Consider the following 6,262-nt stretch of genomic DNA (forward strand, 5'->3'; position numbering starts at 1 on the left):
TGCCCACTTTCACCACTCCTGTTTCCCATAGTATTGGAAGTGCTAGCCATAGTGATCAGACAAGAAGAAGAAATAAAAGACGCCCAAATTGGAAAAGGAGAAGTAAAACTGACATTATTTGCAGATGACATGATACTGTACATAGAAAACCCTAAAGACTCCATCAAAAAACTACTAGACTTAATAAATGAATTCAGCAATGTAGCAGGATACAAAATTAACACCCAGAAATCTATGGCTTTCTTATACACCAACTAGAGGCCTGGTGCACAAATTCGTGCACCAGTGGGGTCCCTCGGTCTTGCCTGCAGGATTGGGCTGAAACTGGCTCTCTGACATCCCCTGAGGGATCCAGGATTGTGAGAGGGACAAGCCAGGCTGAGGGACCCCACCGGTGCACGATCAGGGCCAGGGAGGGACACAGGAGGTTGGCCAGCTGGGGAGGGACCGCGGGAGGGCTCCAGGATGTGTCCAACCCATCTCACTCAGTCCTGATCTGCTGGACCCCAGCAGCAAGCTAACCTACCAGTCAGAGCGTCTGCCCGCTGGTGATCAGTGCATGCACATCACAGAAAGCAGTTGAGCAGCCTTAACATATCATTAGCATATTACACTTGATTGGTTGAATGGACAACCGGACACTTAGCATATTAAGCTTTTATTATATAGGATAATGAATTCGCAGAAAAAGAAACTAAAAAAATAATTTTTTGCAACAAAAAAATTAAGATACCTAGGAATAAACTTAACTGAAGTAAAAGACCTGTGCTCAGAAAACTACAGGATGTTGAAAAAGAGATAGAGGAAGACATAAACAAATGGAAGAATATACCGTGTTCATGGATTGGTAGAACTGACATCATTAAAATGTCCATACTACCCATAGCAATCTATAGATCAACGCAATCCCCATTAAAATACCAATGGCATATTTCACAGACCTAGAACAAATTCTCCAAAAATTCATATGGAATAAAAAGAAGACCCCAAATAGCCACAGTAATCCTGAGAAAGAAAAACAAAGTTGGAGGGATCACAATACCAGATATCAAGCTATATTACAAAGCCATTGTAATCAAAGCAGCGTGGTACTGGCACAAGAACAGACATATAGACCAGTGATGGTGAACCTTTTGAGCCCAGTGTGTCAGCATTTTGAAAAACCCTAACTTAACACATATAGAAATTTTTTGATATTTGCAACCATGGTAAAACAAAGATTTATATTTTTGATATTTATTTGATATATTTAAATGCCATTTAACAAAGAAAAATCAACCAAAAAAAATGAGTTCGCGTGTCACCTCTGATACATGTGTCATAGGTTTGCCATCACTGATATAGACCAATGGAACAGAACAGAAAACCCAGAAATTGACCCAAGCTATTAAACTCAATTAATATTTGACAAAGGAGGCAAGAGCATACAATGGAGTCAAAACAGTCTCTTCAGTAAATGGTGTTGGGAAAATTGGACAGATACATGCAAAAAAAAAAAAAATGAAACTAGACCACCAACTTACACCATACACAAAAATAAACTCAAAATGGATAAAGGACTTAAACATAAGACGAGAAACTTTAAAAATTTTAGAAGAATCCACAGGCAGAAAAATATCAGACATATGTCGAGCAATAGCTTTACTGATAAAGCTCCTAAGACAATGGAAACTAAAGAGAAAATAAACAAATGGGACTACATCAAAATACAAAGTTCTGCACAGCAAAAGAAACCATCAACTGTAGGGAGCGGCTATAGGGTTAAGCCTCGGACTGACCTGTTGGCCAAGCCACAAACAAGTCCCAGCTTAGAAGGCACAGCCCTCTTAACATAATTAAACTTGACTTTATGGTTCCTTAGATCTTATCTGGGTAGCTAATGGGCTGAGGGGGGTGCAGCAAGTGTTGCCAAAACAAGTGAAACTCATAAGAACATTGTAACTATGGTGACCACTACCTTGTTTACCTCTGGCTATAAAATAAAGGCTCAGCTTGCCATCTGGATCTCTCTCTGTGGCCTCAGCCAGGCACAGGAAGATCCACCTAGACCCAGCTTATTCTCTCTGTCTGTCTTTTCTACATCCTTCGCCACCACCCCTCAGGCTCACCAAACCCTTGGCTGTGCTGGCACGGCACAATCAACAGAACGAGAGCCCATTGCATGGGAGAACATATTTACCAATGTTATCTCTGATAAGGGTTTTAAGCTCCATAATTTACAGGGAACTCATATAATTTAACAAAAGGAAGATAAACAACCAATCAAAAAATGGGCAAAGGACCTAAACAGACACACAGAAGGCCAAGAGACATATGAAAACATGCTCAAAGTCGCTAATCATCTGAGAGATGCAAATCAAAACGACAATGAGGTACCACCTCACACCTGTCAGAATGGCTATCATCAACAAATCAACAAATGACAAGTGCTGGCAAGGATGTGGAGAAAAAGGAACCCTCGTGCACTGCTGGTGGGAATGCAGACTGGTGCAGCCACTGTGGAGAACAATATGGAGTTTCCTCAAAAAGTTAAAAATGGAACTCCCATTTGACCCAGTAATCCCACTTCTGGGAATATATCCCAAGAAACCAGGAACACCAATTGGAAAGGATATATGCACCCCTATGTTCATAGCAGCACAATTTACCATAGCTAAGATTTGGAAACAGCCTAAGTGCCCATCAGCAGATGAGTGGATTAAAAAACCGTGGTACATCTACACGATGGAATACTATGCTGCTGTAAAAAAGAAGGAACTCTTACCATTTGCAACAGCATGGATGGAACTGGAGAGCATTATGCTAAGCGAAATAAACCAGTCAGAGAAAGTTAAGTACCACATGATTTTTTCACTCATTTGTGGAATATAATGAACAACATAAACTGATGAACAAAAATAGAGCCAGAGTCATAGAAACATCGAACAGACCATGCAACCTAAGAGGGAAGGCGGGAGGGGCGGTGGGGGGTGGGGGCAGGTAAGAGATCAACCAAAGGACTTGCATGTATACATATGAACATGACCAATGGACATAGACAGTAGGGTGTTGAGGGCATGTGCTGGTGGGGGGGGGAGCTGGGGAGAAGTCAATGGGGGGAAAGGGAGACATATGTAATACTTTAAACAATAAAGAATTTAAGTTTAAAAAAAACCAAGAAAATAAATCATGAAAACTGCTGCTCTTAGCTAAATGTGTTTCCTTCCCTTTTTTGAAAGCCAGCAGTTATGGGATGAGTTCGCACTGATTAATCCAATAGGATAATTACTTCTGAAAACTTTAAAGTAGAATGAGATCACATTTTTTTAGCTGTTAGCATCATTTTGCTGAATTTTTGTCTTTCTTTACTGCCCAGAATTCTGTACTGTTTCCTCTCAAGGGAGGAGGAAATGGTAGGTGCTGTGCTGGTGGTGGTGGCGGTAGCAGCCTGACCTCAATTAAGTTACATTTCATCAGGAGGATGGAAGTGGTGAGGGGCCTCGTTAAGAGATCTTCCATGTGACAAGCACGGGGCACGGGGCCGGGGCCGGGGGGGGGGGGGTAGTGTTCTGGTTTGTGGTAACTTTTTTGTTTTTTGTGGTAACTTTTTAAAAACATTTTTTTTAAATGAGCGTCCTTCCCAGGTCTCCAAAAGCTGCCTATTTGCAAAGGCTGCCTGTTTGTGTAGACATTTGCTCAGCCTCTTCTTTTATTTCAATCCGGGGAAGAGTGTTCTTGGGAGGGAATAGCAACCAAGGGCCCGGAAGTGGAAGGGCACCTGAGGAGGAGCAAAAGGAGGACCATCAAGGTGGCTGGATGGGGCCAGGGACAGAAAGTGGCCGGAGGGGTGGCCAGGGCCAGTTCACGTAAAACTGTCCATTTCTGGAATCCTTGTAGCATTTCCCTAACATTGCACTTGAAGAGCGAATTTTGGCCCGGCTGGCATGGCTCAGTGGTTGAGCGTTGACCTATGAATTAGGAAGTCACGGTTCAATACCTGGGTTGCCAGCTCTCTCCTCAGTGTGGGCGTGCAGGAGGCAGCCCATCAATGATTCTCTCTCATCATGTTTCTCTCTCTCTCTCCCTCTCCTTTCCTCTCTGATATCAATAAAAAATATTTTTAAAAAAGAGTGAATTTTGGCCGAAACCGGTTTGGCTCAGTGGATAGAGCGTCGGCCTGCGGACTGAGGGGTCCCGGGTTCGATTCCGGTCAAGGGCATGTACCTGGGCTGCGGGCACATCCCCAGTGGGAGATGTGCAGGAGGCGGCTGATCGATGTTTCTCTCCCATCGATGTTTCTAACTCTCTATCTCTCTCCCTTCCTCTCTGTAAAAAATCAATAAAATATATTTTTAAAAAAAAGAGTGAATTTTGTCTTGCATTATCTTGGTAATCACCTCAATTTTCCATTTCGTTTTCCTTTAAACCTCTTTGGGACATCCTCCTAAGAGGATGGTTGTGAAATTCTTAAAGAATCCTAACCCCTAGTTGTTGTTTTCTTATGCTAACTCTTAAAATGTGTTACTCTGCATGTTAGCTTTTTCCAGACAGAATTGTAAACTGCAGCCATGGAAGAGCACATGGGCAGAGCCAACAGGAAATGAAACCCGCCACAGTTCAGAAGTCTGAAATAGTCGGGAAACTATTGTTAACCGGCCCTAGAAGCATTTCTTTCTCTTTTTTAAAAATTGATTTGAAAGATCTAGAGCGAGAGCAAGGAACATTGATTTGTTGATTCACTTACTTATGCATTCATTGATTGATTTTGTCTGTGCCTTGACTGGGGATGAACCCGTAACCTTGGCGTATCGGGCCGACACTGACCAACTGAGCTACCCGGGCAGAGTAGAAGCATGTTAAGCACTGGGTTCTTAGCCTGGGCCTCAGGAGCCTGGGAATGAAATACATACATGTATAAACTGTAGCAAAGTTTCCTAGGTACTCATGGGTATTTGGGGAGAATAAGTCTGAAGTTTTCATCACAGTCTCCAACAGGTCCAGTGACCCCCAAAATGTTAAGAAATACTGGTTTGCTCAAGGATGATGCTTTTCTCTTTAATTTCATGGTTTCCTTCCTCTTCCCATCCTTCAAATCCACAGCTGCACTGGGGCAATGCTGTCACCCAGGATCCTTGTAAAGTAATAGCCATTATTAGTTCACTCAACAAAGGCAGCAGAAAGAAGGGCAGGTGACGGCACTGGCTTCCCAGCGTGGCTGGGCGGGCAGGATGGCTCCAATCAAGTGAAGCACAAAGCACAGTGCCTGGCGCGCAGCTGCTCTCCACACCAAGCAGTTGCTGTCGATGGTAATAAATCATGGAGACGTGTTCGCTGTGTATCGTCTATGGCATAGAGTTGCCTAGAGACCAGTATTCTAAAAGGGGAAACCAGGGAGGAAGAGAAGAAACATTTAGCTGCCCCACCTCGGTGCCCACGCAGGCAGCCCTGATGAGTGTCCCCAGCACTTCTGGGGCAGAGGTCAAGGAACGTGGCTCATTCGAGAAAGCCCCTCACCTGTGACTCCTATTCACGGCTGTGTGTCCCTGGCCCTGGGACACCTTCTACACCCGAGTCTTGGGTGTGTCACTAGGAAAAAGGAAGGCATTTTAGCCCCTACCTCCTGAGATGGTTGTGAACACAGAAGGAAAGGGTGCCTCCCAATCGCCAGGGCATTGTCCTAGAAAGAGCAGCTGTTTTTATTTTTCTTCCCCAAATGAACTCGGTGAGGGGTTGAGTTAGTTGCCCCAAAAGACCACTGGTTTTAGAGTCTGTCTAAAGATCCTTGGGTTTATTCTCTTCTGTGTCTGATTTTCTGTCCTATTGAGGGCAACAAAAAATCTTGGAACCCATTCCCAGCTCTCACTTACTAGCTGTGTGACCTTAAACGAGTCATTTGATCTTTCCAGGCTTCTGTTCCCTCACCTGTAGACGGATTTGAACAGTAGTTAATCTGTTTCAGGGGCAGCCTGAGTGTGTGGCTCCTTTCTGAATGATTCTGTACTTTCTTTTGATTCATGGAGGAAATGGCTATTGAGTCTGCCAAAGATTCTTCTAGGTGCTGAGGATGCAACAGGGAATATAACAAAGTTCCTACCCTCATGGACTTTACAATTCTTGCAGTTGGCATAAAAACAAACCGAAAGCCAATGAGAGAGCAACTGATTAAAGGATTTAGTTTATTTTCACTCCCATTAGCTGCAGTAACAGAACACCATCTTAGAGCCCTGGAAGTTTTCATATGCACATATTTTCTGTTCCCAAGTGGGAAATAGTTACAGCTTTT

This window comes from Myotis myotis, unplaced genomic scaffold (genome assembly GCF_014108235.1).
Source record: "Myotis myotis isolate mMyoMyo1 unplaced genomic scaffold, mMyoMyo1.p scaffold_m19_p_9, whole genome shotgun sequence".
Lineage (NCBI taxonomy): Eukaryota > Metazoa > Chordata > Mammalia > Chiroptera > Vespertilionidae > Myotis > Myotis myotis.